This window comes from Lepidochelys kempii, chromosome 3 (genome assembly GCF_965140265.1).
Source record: "Lepidochelys kempii isolate rLepKem1 chromosome 3, rLepKem1.hap2, whole genome shotgun sequence".
NCBI classification, from domain to species: domain Eukaryota; kingdom Metazoa; phylum Chordata; order Testudines; family Cheloniidae; genus Lepidochelys; species Lepidochelys kempii.
In genome coordinates this window covers 124,132,620-124,150,951 of record NC_133258.1, presented here as the reverse complement: position 1 = coordinate 124,150,951, position 18,332 = coordinate 124,132,620, and the positions used below count along the sequence as shown (strand labels likewise).

General features: G+C 45.6%; 1 long non-coding RNA gene across 1 annotated transcript; it reads right to left on the bottom strand.

The window, feature by feature from the left end:
• Nucleotides 1–4,525: 4,525 nt before the first annotated feature.
• LOC140908279 (uncharacterized) lies at nt 4,526–9,512 on the bottom strand. The gene is made up of 3 exons (XR_012157823.1): nt 9,432–9,512; nt 9,068–9,164; nt 4,526–4,644 (listed from the first exon to the last, which is right to left on the bottom strand). It is a non-coding gene; the product is annotated as an uncharacterized lncRNA (long non-coding RNA).
• Between the last annotated feature and the right edge of the window lie 8,820 nt (nt 9,513–18,332).

The following is an 18,332-nucleotide window of genomic DNA, read 5'->3' as shown; positions in this document are numbered from 1 at the left end:
GATATCTTGCCTGATACTAACTACAAAGAAGCCCAGTCCCACAAGCGAATCAGGAAAAAACCAGCAAATGATAGCAGTGCAACAGAAACAGCATTGAATCCTGGAGACAAATTTTGCGTATCGACTTACTACGCTATAATTGATACACTTCAAGCTCATATGAAGAGGAGAGGTGAAGTGTACAAAGAAGTATCAAGTAGATTTTCTTTTCTAAACAATATGGACTTATCTGACGAACAATATTCACAAGGTTCCCAAAAGCAAGTTGACTCATACCCTGTTGACTTGAACATGAATCTCTGTGGAGAAGTACGGCAGTTCCACTGTTATATGCATGCAAAATTTAATGAAACAGGAAAAATGAAATTCAGTCACATTGATCTTCATGACACAATATTGAAAGATGGAGTACAATGTGTATTTCCAAATGTAGAGATTGCACTACGTATTTTTCTAACATTGATGATTACTAACTACTCTGCAGGACGCTGTTTTTCTCAGCTGAAAAGCATAAAAAACCCTCAGAGAACAACAATGTGTCAGGACAGACTAGATTCACTTTCCCTACTGTGTATGGAAGCGGACATGCTTCGTCAAGTCAGCTTCGATGAACTTATCCGGAATTTTGCAATCAGAAAATCTAGAAAGAAGCTATTTTAATTTCACCATACATGTAAGATTTTTGTCATTTCGAAAAATAAAATTTTGTTTTATGGTATAGTATTGTTTTTATTTTGAATTACATATGGTGGGGCACCATAATCTTTTCAGTGCTTAGGGCCTCTAAAGGTCTTAATCTGGCCCTGACTGTAGCTAATTCCCTTTGATAAGTTTCATAGCAAATACTGCGTCCTGAATACTTGTTATTCCAACCCTATGGATGTTGGCTTCTTGCACAAAGGACAAGCTGGGCACATCCATCTACAGGTCAGTGAAACAGGAGAGTAATCCAATGGCTGCCACGGATACTGATGGGCATGGATACTGATGGGCATTCTTGAGCTGTGTTCATTTGGCTGGCAAAATGGAAAAACACTGGCAGCCGAAAGGTTAAAAAAAAACCCAAAACATATGGATGGTGCATGACAGCGACAGCTTTGGCTTGACCTGATCCTGCAATTAAGCAAAAATGAAATATAATTTGGAGAACAAGAAAAGAATCATTAAAATATTCAGGGCCTGGGAGGGAGAAATCTGTTTGTATTTTCCCTGGCATTTTGCCTGTCAAATTATGATCTTATTTGTGGCTCTAAATGAGTTGCTTATCTCTCAGAAAATGTAGAAAGTGCTGGCTTCTTCTCCATTAAATAGACCATAGGAGGGAGAAGTTGTTAACAAACCTGAAGGTTAAGGGATTGACAGCTCAGAGAAATTAAACACCTTTATTTATTCACAGAGCAAAAGCTGGGTAAGCCAGAGAAATTCCAGTGTCCTTACATTACTGCTTACCGTCTCCAAGGGTGCTAGGTCAGGAGGAAATGTGGAGGGGGACTCAGATTGTGGATTGTATTTCAGTTAAGGTCTGAGATCAATCCAGACCAAAACTTCAGATTTTACCACTCATGAACTGTGGGGCAGATTGGCTCCAAAACCAAACTTCGTAGATGTGCCCTATTTTTTTAATAGGCCAGAACAAACCCCCAAATCTGAACATGCAATGCTAAGCTTTGAGGAAACTCAGATCTTGCACCTCAGGTCAGGGTCCAGTGAAGCATATGGGTGGGGTATCCCAAGTCGCTGAGTGTCTCTAATCTAGATGCTAGATTGTGGTGGGCGGGGCGGTGGGGGTGGGATGCAGCTGCACTGCTCTAGGAGCAGCGAAGAGACTGTGTCTCAGCCAAGCACAGACTCTCCTGGAACTGCTCAGTGCACACAGTGGGTGTACAATCTGCTCCAGCCATTGGGCTCGGAATTGGGAACAGCTTGCTCTGCCTGGTGCATCTGAGCTCTGTTGTGAGCAGGTGCAGAGGGTGGGTGGGGTCAGGGCCCTGCCCACTCCATTTCCAGCATTTTGCTCCCTGTGGGGCTCAGGGCTTGTTTATAGGAAGCCGATGCACACACCGAGTGGTTCATTCAAGCACATGGCAATGAGAACTGCTGAGCAGAAGAACGGGTGTCGCTGTTGCTGTTTTAGCTCTGTGGTGGGGCTCACAGGAGCCAGTGTCCCATGGCAATAGCTGCTGAGAAAAAATGGCTTGGTTAATGAGACCAATGAAGAGATGCACTGTAATCAAGTCACCATCAGTGTCTCCCCCTAGCTGAGGGCCAGGTTGCTCCCTCCGGTACGGGAAAGAGGGGAAGAAAATGGCACAAAATGAACCTCGCAGAATTTTCACCCAGTCTTTTCATCGACAGGGGAGGTGAAAGCATTTGCCTCTCCATGGAACAAACACTGGATTCCATAGCCCTTCCTCCCTGGCTTTGGCGGTCCATTGTAGCACCTTGAAGAACCATCCCCCAGCATGGAGAAGCTCCTCTTAAACACCTGCAGAGGTCCTTCTGAGGAGCGGAGTACATGGGAATGATATTGTGGAGGTGACAGACCTTGCCCCTTCCACATGGAAAGAGGAAAATCCACGCCTTGGCCCAGAATGGCTCAGTTCCCTTATCCCTACAGTTCTTCAGGGTGAGAGGTGTGTGCATTAGAGTAGAAAAGCCCATCCCCTGATAGCAGCAAGTGTTGTCTGTGCTGGATTGCATGTGGTGTATTTTCCTCTGGAGCAGCGGCTACAAGGAACCAAAGCGACACTAAACTGTAGGACACACGGAACATGACCTGAGATTGCACCTGAAAGCACCTTATGCAGCAAGCCAGCTAGCCCGCCCAATCTGAAATTGCTCTGTCTCGCACACACACACACACACTACCCATCTCTACATTTCCTCTTTTGCCTTGAGTTTACTTCCTCTCAAGCTCACCTCCAAGAAAGCAGCTGATGCTGCAAAAAATATTAAGAAAAACAAGAATAAAAATGGGATTAAGCATATAAAACCTCCACCTGATCCCTGAAACCATACCTGACCTTTTAGCAGTTTAGTCTAAAATACTCATCCTCAAATGAAAGAAAAGCACAGCTTATTTCTTTAAAAAGAAAGAGCAAACATTAAAGAGAAAAGAATAAAACTGAGTGAAAGTTCACTCTTTGTCCCTATGTTTATTTAGGACCCAATCAGTGAAATTGATGGGAGAGGTGACAGAGTAACGAATGCATGTATTTCTTTAATCACGAATATTGTGGCAGCACAGAGAGGCCCCAAACAAGATCAGGCCCCATTGTGCTAAGCACTGTCCAAATACATGATAAGAGTTGGTTCCTGCCCTTAGACCTTAGATCTAAACAGAAGAGCCAGGCAAGGGAAACACTGTGATCCCCATTTTATTGGTGCTGAAGCTACAGCACAGCGAGATTAAGACTGGGATGCTCAAACGCTCTGCCGTTTTGCAAGCCCATCTGGCGGGATTTTCCCCAAGTCACACGGATAGTTTGTGGCAGAGATGAGTGTTGAACGCTGATCTCCTGCATCACAAGCCAGTGCCTTACTTAGAAGACCACCCTCTCTCTCAAATATATCACTGGGGAGATTGAACTTTTGACTCTAATGCCACTGGGGCAGAGACCTTGTCTTCAGGTATAGCTGCACAGCACTTAGCATGCTGCTGGTCCTGCATAAATAATAATAATAATAGGAATTGGGCTGAAAAAATCAACATAAACCACCGCATTGCAAAAACAATTTCTGTCTCACTCAAGTTAATGGCCTCTCCGTTACATGAAGGGAGAATGTTTGAAAAGGAGCAAGGGCAGAGCTGTAAAAGAGGTATATGCATACTATTAAGCTGCAGCATCTTTGCCAGTTTGGCAATTCTTCTGACAAAAATCTGTTAATAAAAATCATAAAAAGCAGTGGCAAAGACAGTACCAGCATAAGCGAGGCGGGGGGCATGAAACTAATGAGAACCCTTCACTCTGTAAAACCTCTATCCTATCTCAGCATTTATCAGCTCCTGCGCCTTATTGTCTAGTTAAAACGGAAATAGCTAGGCTTTTACTCGTAATCATCTGGCCATGTGGATGACAATGTCAACTGACACTGGTTTTCATAAGCCAAACAAGCTGCCCTGGGGTAAGCAACAGTAAAACCAATCAGATGTAGTGACTAATATTTCCTACTTCCTAAAGGATGAAGACGGAGATGTGGTTAAAATTAGATCCCATTGCAAAAGACAACTCGAGAGAATGGCTGGGAAGGAACATGATCAACATCAGGTTTTTGAATGCGGAACCAGTGCCTTGATTCTAAGTGACATCTCCCAACACAGAGGTGAAGTTTTCAGGCTGTTTACACAGATAGATGAGCATTTAAAACAAAAAACAAAAAACAGGAGCTGCCTGCTGCCCTGCAGCAAAATCTATTCCCTGGCCTGAACCATTCAAAGACAGGCCTGTTCTTGGCACTTTCACTGTAATTGTTCTGCACTCACTACAGCCACAATTTTTCCTCCCTACCTTTCATTTTGGCTGTGTTCCTTCAACTTCCTGCAGTGTCCGCAGTCTGGTTCTGAGAAATATCACACTCTCTTATTCTGGTTTTCATTCCTTTCACCCACCAGCAGCTTTCACGTCACTTTGCGAGCCTGTCCATCTGAAAGAAACGTTTGCAGTCCCCAGAACTGGCTTTGCATAGTTTGAGTGCAAAGGAGTTACGCTAGTGTAAAACTGGTGCATGATCAGAATCAGGCCAAGGGAATGAACAGGAAAACTTTACAAGCAGGGTTTATGCTACTGACTTCAGTGGAATTATCTGGAAGTAACTGAGGCTTGCATCAGACCCATTACCCGTTGGGGTTTTATTAAGGCCATATTTGCTCCTAGAAGATGAGTCTGATTTAAAAAGACAAAACACTCCCCTCCCCTTCTGTCTCCCCAAATATCATCTTTCATCAGGGCGACTTCTAACATTTTCAAAACTGGAGTGGGGTCAAAATTCCATGTCTCACACATTTCACACCATGTGCCATTCCTCAGCTCTGAGCTCTCACACAGTCAGTCCTGTTTGCTCAGTGTGCCCTGTTGTTTCTGACTGAGCAGAGATTACTCTCAGACCTGAAAGCAAAGCATTGTTCTGCAGTGGGATCCCGCAGGGATCAGTTCTGGGTCCAGTTCTGTTCAATCTCTTCATAAATGATTTAGATAATAGCATAGAGAGTACACTTATAAAGTATGTAGACAGTGCCAAGCTGGGAGGGGTTGTAAGTGTTTTGGGGGATAGGATTAAAATTAAAAATTATATGGATTCTGGACAAACTGGAGAAACGGTCCGAAGTAAATAGGATAAAATTTAATAAGGATAAATGGAAAGTACTCTGCTTAGGAAGGAACAGTCAGTTGCACACATACAAAATAGGGCAGAAAGGGATCTGGGGTGATAGTGGATCACAAGCTAAATATGAGTGAACAGTGTAACTCTGTTGCAAAAAAAGCAAACATCATTCTGGGATGTATTTGCAGGAGTGTTCTAAGCAAGACACAAGAAGTAATTCTTCCGCTCCACTCTGTGGTGATTAGACATCAACTGGAGTAGTGTGTCTAGTTCAGGAAAGATGTGGACAAACTGGAGAAAGTCCAGAGAAAATCATGAGGGAAGATTGAAAAGATCAGGTTTGTGTAGTCTGGAGAAGAGTGAGGGGGTGACATGATAACAATTTTCAATTACATAAAGGTTGTTACAAGAAGGATGGAGAAAAATTGTTCTCCTTAAACTCTGAGGATAGGATAAGAAGCAATGGGCTTAAATTGCAGATATGGCAATTTAGGATAGACATTAGGAAAAAATTCCTAAATGTCAGGGTGCTTAAGCACTGGAATAAATTGCTCAGGGAGGGTGTGCGATCTCCATCATGGAAGATTTTTAAGAGTAGGTTACACAAACACCTGCCAGGGATGGTCTAGATAATACTTAATCCTGCCTTGTGTGAAGGGGCCTGGACTAGATGAGATCCCTCTTGAGATCCCTTCCAGTCTTACAATCCTACTTAGACCCATGAACTTAGAAGCCGCTATCGTGGGTTGCATTCTGGTACCTTTTCACCACTCCTGAGACATAAAAATGATGGAAAGCAGCCAGATCTTCCCACATAAGAATTCCATGGTGTAAAGGGACTCCCCGGTTGGTGTAGGGCCAGCACAGTGACCCTACAGCGTCCCTCACCTTGCAGTCTCCAATATAGGGGCTTGCCAGGAGTCTGTTGGGAAAGGCAGAGGCTATGGCTTGAATGAATTGTGCTTTACCTATTTCAGGCTTCCAGATCATCCCTTGAGGATGGCAAAAGCCTGGTAGTAAGTTAGAATCGCTGCTGAGGCAGATATAGTGTATGCCAGGAGCCAAACTGGCCCCTGACAATCTGAGAATCCTGAGAGGCATGGCTCAGACTTGGGGCAGGAATCTTTTAATAGAGCTAGAGGATTGGATCCAATAGGAAAGGCAGGAAACAGAAAAATGGAGCCTTTGAAGAAAAATGAATGAGAGCAAGAGGCAGAACCCAGGTGGCAGAGCAAGAGGAAAAACAACTAAATAATGGAAACTCAGAGTGAGAGACCAGGCCTGGAAACAGAAAGAAAGATCACTAAAAGCAGAGGGCAAAGCATTAGAAGCAGAGAGCGAAGAGCAGAGCAGAGCACTGAGATCAAAAGGAGTGCTTTGTAGAAGTACTAAGAAAAAGAAAAAGTAAAAAATATGCCATGGAGAGAGCCAGTCTCAAGGTAGTTGCTGAGACTTTTATTTCTCACAAAACAAGATATAATATCTGATCTTAAAAAAAATCTTGATTTCCTCAAAAATTTTCCAGAAAAATCCCAATGTTTTCAAGTGTAGGGTGATTTTTGTTCCACAAAATATTTGTTATTTTCTATGAAAGAGTCACCCTGTTTAAAGGTACATAATTGCTTGAAATGTGTACCATAGTTTGGGAGATAGGAGTTGATTAAAAGGGTATCATGGACACATTTGATATGTAGTAAAAATATACATTAACTGCCACATTTTCAAAAGAGGTCAGGGTCAGATTTTCGTGTTCAGCACCTATAACTGGATCACAGTTTTCAGAAGAGCTCAGCTCCCATTTAGTCACCTAAATAAACAGCCACATTTTCAAAGAATTCAAAATGCTGAGCACTTTTGAAAATCTGGCCTGAAAGATTTTATCCTGGGGTGTACAGCAGCCAGTGAGGCAAATCAGGGGTATTCAGTGTTTCACAGGATCAGGCCCTCACAGAGAAACGCATGGGCTACTGAGTCCGAAACTCTTGAGTTTTAATCCATGCTTGGACACTATCTCTCTCTCTCTGTAGGTTCAGTCAGGTCACTTTAACCTCTCGCCCTCCATTTTCCTTTCTGGAAATAAAGTCTAATGCTCGGTTCCTTCTTCACAGGGGAAGTCATAAGGAACACTTCATTTTTTGCAATGTGCTTTGTAAAATGTGCTATGTACTGGCTAAGTAAAATTATATATGAATATACATTTCCAACAATGATATACTAAACCTGATCTCAAGAGTTAAGTGAAATGATCATTTGAGGACAGTAAAGCCCTGTCATGATTTCTGAAGTCTTTTGCAGTGTAGAGGAATGGATGACTTTTCATTCATCATATGTACATTAGCCATTCTGTTTTTACCACTGAGAATTATTAGCTAGTTAATTCCTTTCATTCAGATGGGACTTAATACAGTCAGCTTCAGTTCACCTGTTTCAGGTCATGTGGAGTGACAGAGCTCTGAGAGCTCCAGGAGCTGCCCTGCTAGAAGATCAGTGTTTTCAATTGCAAGCATTGGAGTAGATTCAAGGCCTTTAAAGTTATTTCATGATTAACATCTTGCATAAAATGACTCTCCCCCAAACCTTCTGTCTGTCTTCTGTGGTTTATATGATTGTGGTGCCTGATGCTTCTCTCACAGGATTTGTCTTGACTAAGATAAAAAGATGGGTTTGGGGTTTTTTTTAAACGTCAGCAAGCACAGTCCAAAAACCAGCTTTTCATCCTAGTCAAGGCAAACTCACAGTGAAGATCAGAAATCACAGCTCTTAGGGAGGAAAAAGATCAGCATAAGTGTTCAGTCCATCCTCCTAGAAAGGCAGGGTATTCTCCCCTGATAGAGGTCACATTGATATTATATTGATATTAATATCCAATGTGATAGAGGTCACATTGGATATTAAAGTTAAGGTTTAAAATCAAATTTACACAAGTTAAGAGGGAAGGTACTGTACATCTGGGATCAGGCTTGGGTTATGGGGGATTGCAAGTATCGGTTACAAGGTTCACCAGGTACATACATATTATAACCACCATAGATCCAGATTGGGGTGTGGGAGTTTTTAAACTGTCAGTGGATAAGTGGGCTCAGGTGCACCACCCATGGAATGTATTAAGAGTCCAAGTCAGTATTGGTGTAGAGAATAAGTACATGGGTTGGGTGCATCCTACTGCACTTAATCTTATCCAAAAGGCCAAGTAACTTATTTACAATGCATTTGCTTATAGTGACCTGATCCACAACACAAACAGCTGCCTCTGGCATCAGCTGGAGTCCTTTGTACAGCTCAAGGACACAGTGTTACCTTAAATAGGAGATGTACTGAGCATGTGTTGTTTTATTTCACAAATATTGCATATGTCCTTCAATCAATTTTTAAAATTAATAATGTATTAAGTGGAGGTTAAAGAATTGTGTTTTTATTTTCATCCAAGCATTCTTATAGCTAGTTCTCAAGGCACAGTGGGGAAGAAGCATTAGCCAAAGGCACAAAAGAGCTGTTTGAATACTGCTGTCTTTTATACGCAACAAGAAAATGTAAAGAGGGGCACTGAAACAAAGTGCAGTCTTGTTGACTATTACTTGAAAGTGGGAAATAAGCAAATAATTTTAAATCACCAAATATTAGAAGCCTAGATAGTTATCTGAGGTTGTTTCCACATTGAATTTGGTTTTATTAATTCTCACGGAGGCAACTATTTTGGAATGTAAAGAAGAAAATTGCTGTTCTCGATCTCCTTTCAAAAACATACCCTGATTATTGGCTTTGCAGGTCTGCTGCATGAATCACAGTTGTGTGTCATCACAGGCATTCAGCTGTGCTGTCATGGTGCAGGATGAAATCCAAATCTGGATGAAAAGGGAAACCCAAACAAATTCATCTCCATTCCTCATGACTCACTCTGCTCCTTATCACCAATCATCCCTCCTGTGCAGGAACAGAGAAAAAAAACAACCACCCCAAATTCTAAAAACTGATACTATTTTAAAAATCTGAAGCAACCGGAAGGTCTTTGACTCAGAAATGTATAATGTAATTGGTTAAAGTTAAGTTCTCCTGCTTCTCCCAAATCAGTTTAGAATTCTAGAATTAAACAGCAAGTCTGTCTGGCTTACATAAAAGCTATTTTCCTGCTTTCCTTTTTTATTTTTTTCCATCAATCGACAGGAGTTGCCTCCGGTGCCTCAACAGTAGCTATGACTGTGTCTTAATGAAAAAAGATGTGTAAAATATTACCATAACCTCAGAGGCATGAGTGAAGCCCTTATTAGAATTCGGGACCTACAGCTGGAACTTTCAGCTTGGGGTGGGAGATAAAGTTAACTATTGTTAGCTCACAAGTGGCTCAGACTTCCTGGCAACTGAAGTGAATTACTCAGCCCTTTATGCAGGGCTTCAGAAACAGTCCACTGTTTCACAACAAAAAAGGCATTCAGGCAGGGAAAGATGGTCTCCCCAGGCTCTAGAAAGCTAGCTTTAAGACAGTGAATCAACACTAGGGCCTCACAAGTGAACGGCCACTGTGGGAAAGGGTGATGATGTCAGGCTGAATGCATTTCCAGTGTTTTTGTCCCACTTTTCATTGCTTTTGCTCGCTCACTCTCTCTCTCTCTCTGTCCCCTTCCTGTTTTTTCGAGGCCATTATTTTAAAAGTTTAGAACGCCCATCAACTCCAATAGCCCACTGCGACACTGTTGCCATGGCAATGCTTTCCTACACTTTTCTTTGCATAAAAAAACCCGGGGGAGGGGGGGAGCTAAAAAAAAGAAGAGACAGTGAGAGTCCCAGAGAGAGGCATAGGAGAGACAGCACCAGTTGGGGGCAGCTTGGAGTTAGAGCTGGGAGTGGGGAGAGGGGCGCTGCCACTGGAGGGAGGGGGGAGAAGAGGTGAGGGGGCTGGTGAACCCAGCAGGTATTTGGGGGTCTTTTGAAAAACAAATTTGTAATCCTTCACACTCTACACTTTTGAAAGGATCCACACTTCTGAAGGCCTACAGAAGAATCAGAGTAATGTTCTTCGCGAAGCCTTCACAAAGAACACAGCCATGCTTTGGCAAATGCACCCAATTACATAGTTTATACAAACTTTTCAAAGGCTTTTCTGTGCTTGCCTGCCTCCCCCCTCCCACCCAAAGAATGTGTGTAAGGGAGGGGGGAGGCCCCTATATGCTTTTGATCCTGATAGCAAGTGACCTTTAAACAAGCTGACATACTTGACAGGATAGCCCACATTCTCAGGTTTACTGTGCTGTCAAAGTGTAGGCTTCAGTAGTAACTGCTAAGAAGCAACCCTGTAAACCTGGCTGGACACAGTCAGTGACAAGGGGGAAGAGGCATTCATTGCTCATGTTGTTCTGCCTGTACATGATACAGTGCCGCTTGCATCCCAATCACCAGCTTGCCCTCCCTCCTGCATTCTGAGAAATAGTGGATATTCCTATGGCCAGTGCAGGAAGCCTTTGCTGAGCCTGTCCCGAGGCAAAACTATAGTATGGCAGAATTGCGTGCACATTGAGCACTGAAATAGTAGAGTGATTTAGTACACATTATCCGTGCTGTACTGCGGGTTTGGATATCAGCATTTTAAAGACTACAAATATACATACTGCTTATACAACATTCAATATTCATCCTTTCTGTCCTCTGCCCTAATTGTGACACCCTTTCTCCGACTGAGCCTATGTCTTCCCTAAGAAAAAAAAAGTGCAAATTTTCATAGAATCATAGAAATGAAAGGTTGGAAGGGACCTTGAGAAGCCATGACGTCCATCCCCCTTCACTGTGGCAGGACCATGTGAACCTGGCCCTATCCCTGACATGCGTTTGTCTAACCTGTTTTTAAAAACCTCCAATGATGGGGAGAAGCTAGATATGAATCAGCAGTGTGCCCTTGTTGCCAAGAAGGCTAATGGCATATTGGGCTGCATTAGTAGGAGCATTGCCCGCAGATGGAGGGAAGTGATTATTCCCCTCTATTTGGCACTGGTGAGGCCACGTCTGGAGTACTGCGTCCAGTTTTGGGCCCCCCACTACAGAAAGAATGTGGACAAATTGAAGAGAGTCCAGCGGAGGGCAGTGAAAATGATTAGGAGACTGGGGCACATGACTTATGAGGGGAGGCTGAGGAACTGGGCTTATTTAGTCTGCAGAAGAGAAGTGTGAGGAGGGATTGGATAGCAACCTTCAACTACCTGAAGGGGGGTTCCAAAGAGAATGGAATTAGGCTGTTCTCAGTGGTGGCAGACGACAGAACAAGGAGTAATGGTCTCAAGTTGCAGTGGGGGAGGTTTGGGTTAGATATTAGGAAATACTATTTCACTAGGAGGGTGGTGAAGCACTAGAATGGGTTACCTAGCGAGGTGGTGGAATCTCCATCCTTAGAGATTTTTAAGGCCCGGCTTGATAAAGCCCTGGCTGGGATGATTTAGTTGGTGTTGGTCCTGCTTTGAGCAGGGGATTGGACTAGATGACCTCCTGAGGTCTCTTCCATCCCTAATCTTCTATGATTCCACAACCTCTTTTGGAGGCTTATTCCAGAGACTAACCTGACAGTTAGAAACTTTTTCCTCATACCTAACCTATAGCTTCCTTGCTGCAGATTGAGCCTATTAGTTTACTATGCTATCCTTCTGTAAGTACACAGGGGAGACAAGGCACTGTAGTTTCACTATGAGGTACACTAAGCAAGGTTAACTGCGGGCAGGGAGTATAGTGCTGACCTTGCTTCAATACCTCATGGTAGACACTACAAGTGCCTTGTCACCACTTAGGATTTTACAGCTAGAAAGCTATCCCCCTGTTAGTTACCTTGCTGTTAAAAAAAAAAAAAAGACCCAAACAACTTTGTGTCAGTGACGACAGAGCCTGAGAGGCTGTCTCCTCCAGCATCATTGCCACTCGCTGGACCAGCTGACAGGCAAAATTCACCCCTGAGCAAACTGTACACTCAAGGCCCTTTGACCACGCTGTGACAGGCTAACAATATCCTTTAATACCCTGGACACACCGTATGGAATTAAGATAGCCTTTATTGAATTAAGCTAAACCTTATTGAATTAGGGTTAATACCTTTGGGGTATACTGTATTAAAAATGCAATTGTGTCAGTGTTATTGTGGCATTGTGCGTACCTTCTCTAGTAGGGAGCAGGGGAATGCTAATGAACTTCATCTGTTATCAACCCTTTAAAGTCATATCCTGGAGGGATACACATATGCTAGTTCGAACTGGATTCTCCACAGACTAAGGAAAGGACTTTTGGATAAATGGCTTGAGTTTAAACTGACTCAAGGCCTTCTTCTTGATACATGGAGGGCCCCAATCCTTTGGGTAGGGTTGGAAAGCCTGGACCTGCCAAAGTCCATGGTACGATGAACTCTGGTAAGTATATTAGCATGTGTGTAGGGTCTTTTAATATGTTTTCACCATTTTTTTTTTTTTTACTTTTGGAATAAAGGAGGCTAGAAAGACCTGGGAGGTAACTGCAGCAATCCCTCCGTTATCGGTCTCTGAAGAAAAAAGAAAGCAAGTCTGTTCAGGCAGGCTGTCTTTGCTTGGAAATACAAGGCAGGGAACTGTAGAGCCTGGAAATATCCTAGTTAGAGGGAGTGAGATGAGGTCTTCATACAAAAGAGTCAACAACAAGGGAGCCAGAATCCGAAGAGTGGGTGCCCTTGCTAGACCACTGGGGGAAATACAGGTTTAGTTTCCCTGAACTGTGACATACTCAAGGAGAGATTTTCATGTAATGGTACTTGTGCTCCAGGAGCAGCATGGAGCCAGGACAGGCAGGAAGCCTGCCTTAGCCCGACTGCACCGCCGACTGGGAGCTGCATGAGGTAAGTGCTGCCCAGCTGGATTCCCACACCCCGAACCCTCTGCCCCAGGTCGGAACCCCCTCCTGCACCCAAACTCCTTCCCAGAACCTGCACCCCACACCCCCTCCTACACCGCAACGCCCTGCCCCAGCCCTAAGCCCCCTCCTCCACCCCAACCCCCTGCCCCAGCCCATTGAAAGTGAGTGCGGGTGGGTGAGAGTGAGCGACTGATGGAGAAAGGGAGGCTGGAGTGAGTGGGGGTGCGGCCCCAGATAAGGGACTGGGGGGGGCCCTCAGGGCAGGCGTGGTGCAAGGGTGTTCAGTTTTGTGCAATTAGAAAGTTGGCAACCCTAATTAGGCCTCTGACCAGCAAGCCTCATGAGACACCCATGGCAGCTCAAGCAGACCCAGAGACTAATGTTAAAGCTGAAACCAAATGTTTTAACATTTGTGAATTAAATTGTTTCTGAAGTTTCGGTATTTTGTCTTTTTGCCCCTGTCCAGAACAAAGCTAAATGCTAGAACACTGAACTTTCCTGCAGAATGGTCACTCTGATTTTTGGTTAACTCCACTTAAAGGTTGGATCTGAATATCAGTCTTCCTCATGGCGCCGCACGTTTGCAACTGGCATATGCTGCTTCCTCTAGCACTGCATTGTTCTTCCCAGTAAGTGTCCACCATAACCTCTTTTTCCCTCAGCCATGAGCTGCTTTATTATATAAGGGCTCCTATCACTCAGAAGTTCCAATCACTTTAGACATTGTGTTTGGGAAGAAGGGATGCATCAGCTAAATTTGAACCAAATCAATGTCCTAACTCAAAATGTTTCAACTGGATAAAAACCTTAGGAAATAAGCAGTTATGAAGGTAGAATGCCAACACTAGATTTGAAAGGCTGCTGAACTGTGTCCAGAAAAGATCAGAGAAAATGAATATGACTCTCTGAGGCCTTGTGCACACTGGCAAGTCTCTGCGCACTAAAGCCGCTTTCGGCAGTGTAACTCCCGAGGCGTACACTCCGCCAAGCCGCTTAGTGCGCAGAAACTGCGCAGCTGCAGCGCTGTAAAACACCACCCCGATGAGAGGCGTGCGGCGCTCGGCGCCGGGGGCACAGCGCCTCGGTGCCGGTGTAGACACCCTGGTGGATTACAGCGCTGCGACTGGCCTCCGGGAGGCGTCCCACAATGCCTGCTCTCGCCTCTCTGGTCATTGGTTTGAACTCTACTGCCCTGCCCTCAGGTGACCAACCCTCATCCCCACATCCCCCTTTAAATTCCTTGGGAATTTTGAAAGTCCCCTTCCTGTTTGCTCAGTGACGCGTGCAGCGGTCTCAGCACATCTTTCCAGGTGGCCAGGCCTGCTCCACGCACCAGGCGATCCCTCGCTTGGAGCAATGCCGAGCTGCTGGACCTTCTCAGCATTTGGGGAGAGGAGGCTGTCCAGTCCCAGCTGCGCTCCAGCCGTAGGAATTATGATACCTACGGACAGATGTCATGATGCATGACGGAAAGGGACCATGACCGGGACACATTAGAGTACAGGGTCAAAGTGAAGGAGCTGCAGAGCGCCTACCACAAGGCGCGGGAGGCAACCACCACTCCGGTGCTGTGCCCATGAGCTGCCGGTTCTACAAAGAGCTGGACATGATATTCAGTGGCGACTCCACCTCCACTGCGAAGGCCACCGTGGATACTTTGGTGGCTCGCATGCCAGTCGAGAGTGGACCAACCCAGGAGGAGGAAATCTTGGACGAGAATGTGGAGGGGGAGGGAGACCCAGAGGCAGAGGATGACTTGGAGGTCAGAGATGCATGCAGCCCAGAGCTTTTCTCTACCCCAGAGGAGGCTAGACAGTCACAGCTGTCTGATCTTGGCAAAGTGCAAACAAGAGAGCAGGCCCCTGGTAAGTGGCTTTGATTTTGGGAATCGCTGAAGCGAGTTGTTGGGGGCAGGAGGATTGCAGAAAGCAGGCTTGTGTCTCTATGATGCGCGTACCACCACATACCTAGTCTGAGTGGCAGAACAGGGTGTTGATTGACTTCATGGGAATCTGCCTAAGAGATCTCCAGAAAACTCTCGTGGAGATACTGGGCAATATGCTGCTACAGGTTCTTTGGCAGAGCTGCTTTGTTTCTTGCCCCATTAAGAGTAACTTTCCCACGCCACTCTGCTGTCACTGCGGGTGGCGGGGGGCGGAAACAGGACCACTGCTGCACTCGGTGAGCCACATAAGGGCCAGGGCGGAAGCTGCAGTCTTAGAGAAGACTCTCCCTTGATCCCCTGCTCACCCTTAATCTTCCATTATGAACACAGCCTGTAGAAAATGTGGGGACAGGAACGATTATAAAGCCTCCCCTACAGTGCTAGCTCTCCCCAAGAGCCACATGCCCAGCATACAGTATGGTCCTGGAACACTGATTTCCTCTGCCCCTGAGGTTACTCACCATTTTGGGGGTCTTGTGGCTCATGTGTGCTGGCCTGGGGTCAGCCAGTTAGTGACAGGTATGTGAAGAGTAGCTGTGTTTTAAATCAGTGGTCTGTGTGTTGCAAACAATATGCTTCTGTTAAATGTTGCATTTTGGCATCACAGAGGTGACCTTGGGAGCCCAGCCTCCCTCTTTGTTATCACCAGCTGAACGGCTGCGCAGAATTAGAAAGCGGCCAAGAAGAACTAAGGAGGACTTTTTGTGTGAGGTCATGATGCACTCTGCAGCCAAAAAACAAGAACTGAAGGAGTGCCGGGAAAGAGAGAAAAGGGATCGAAAGGAGAACGCAGCGCACCAGAACGAAGCCATGGAGTGGCTCGTAAATGTTATGGAGCGCCAAGCGGACGTGCTCCAGGCACTACTAACACTGCAAACTGAGCAGCTCCACACACGCCCTCCCCGGCAGCCACTGTCACAAAACTCTTTCCCATGCGCCCCCCCAGACACTGCCAACACACTCTTATCAACCTCCTGGCTCCCGTCTGCACCCCCCGTATTCCACTCCTGCCCTGTCACAGTCCAGCCCTGTGGACTCCCAGTACCCACTGCGGTTCCCCAGCCGTTTAGCCCTGCTGAAGTACAGTACCCACTGCACTGTACTCCAAAGGAGAAGGTTGGATATGATACCTGCACATACACAAATCTTTAACCGTCCCGGGACCCCACCTCCTCCTGGGACCCGCCCTTCCCCCATCCCTCAGTGCTGATGTGGGTTTTTTTGTCTGTCTCTCTTCTCTGATTGTTGTTTTTTAATAAAAGAATTGTTTTGGTTTGAAAGCGATCTTTATTCCAGTAATTGAAAGCAAACAGAGCCCTGCAAAGCAACAGGCAGTTTTCTTAAACCTTCACACTGCATCGTCCGCACCAATCACAATCACCTCCTAGCATTACAAGCACTGCACTCCTGAGCATAGCAACAAATATTAGTGGCTTTCAGCTTCAAATTGCTGCCTCAAGGCATCCCCGATCCTTATTGCTCCACGCTGCACCCCTCTAATAGCCCTGGTCTCTGGCTGTTCAAATTCAGCCTCCAGGCACTGAGCCTCAGCGGTCCAGCCCTGAGTGAAGCTTTCACCCTTCCCTTCACAAATATCATGGAGTGTACAGCACGCCGCTATAAGCATAGGAATATTGTCATCGACCAGGTCCAGCCTCCCATATAGGCTGCATCAATGGGCCTTTAAATGGCCAAAAGCACACTCAACAGTCATTCTACACTTGCTCAGCCTGTTGTTGAACTGCTCCTTGCTGCTGTCAAGGTGCCCCGTCTATGGCTTCATAAGCCATGGCATTATGGAGTAGGTGGGGTCTCCCAGGATCACAATGGGCATTTCAACTTCCCCTGCAGTGATCTTCTGCTCTGGGAAGAAAGTCCCGGCTTGCAGCTTCCTGAACAGGCCAGTGTTCCAAAAGATGAATGTGACATGCATCTTTCCGGACCAGCCTGTGTTAATGTCCATGAAACGCCAGTGATGATCCACAAGTGCCTGGAGAACCACTGAGAAATACCCCTTCCGATTAATGTACTCAGTGGCTAGGTGCTCTGGTGCCAGAATTGGAATGTGCATGCCATCTATCACCCCTCTGCAGTTAGAGAAGCCCATTTGTGCAAAGCCATCCACAATGTCATGCACGTTGCCCAGAGTCACAGTCTTTCGGAGCAGGATGCGATTAATGGCCCTGCACACTTCTGGTCAACATGAGTCCAACGGTTGACTTTCCCACTCCGAACTGGTTAGTGACCAATCAGTAGCAGTCTGGAGTAGCCAGCTTCCACAGTGCAATTGCCACACGCGTCTCCAACAACAGGGCTGCGCTCAATCTCGTGTTGTTGCACCGCAGGGTGGGGGTGAGCTCATCACACAGTCCCATGAATGTGGCTTTCCTCATCCAAATGTTCTGCAGCCACTGCTTGTCATCCCAGACGTGCATGACGAGGTGTTCCCACCACTCAGTGCTCATTTCCTGAGCCCAAAAGTAGCGTTCCACTGTTGTCGGCACCTCCATGAATCCCACAAGCAATCTCATGTCGTAGCTATTACACGTGGCGAGATCAATGTCACACTTCTCTTGCCTTTGTAGTGTCAGGAATAACTCCACTGCCACTCGTGACGTGTTGATCAGAGCGAGCAGCATATTGGTCAGCAGTTCGGGATCCATTCCTGCAGCCTGAAGAGGCAGAGCACAGAGTACACAAACTGTTGAAAGATGGTGCCACATGCGGATGGAAGCACAAGGATTGCTGGGATGCGAAGCAATGCATCACGGGGCATTGGGAAAGGACCCAGGCTGCCCCGCAACACCCTCCACCTTCTTTAGCGGCAGAAGAGGAAGAGGTGCTTTGTGGGATAGCTGCCCAGAGTGCACCGCTCTGAATACTGCTGCAAGTGTGAACACGCTACTACGCAGGCAGCTGCCAGTGTGAACACACAACCGCAGTTTCCCTTCAGCGCTCTCTGAGTGGCGCTGTAACAGCCGGCGCTCTCACTCTGCCAGTGCAGACATACCCTAAGAGTGGCTTCTAATAGGTATGTTTTAGAGTAGTCTCTTCTAAAACCTCTGTATCTTCATTTCTATCATACCGTTTGGTTGTGAATATTATTAATTATATTCTGCTAAAATAATCTTTGGGAATAGAGTTATTTATACTGTGACAAGAGGTTTCGATTTACGGACAGGCTTCCTTCTGAATTAAAAGAACTAAAATCAATAAT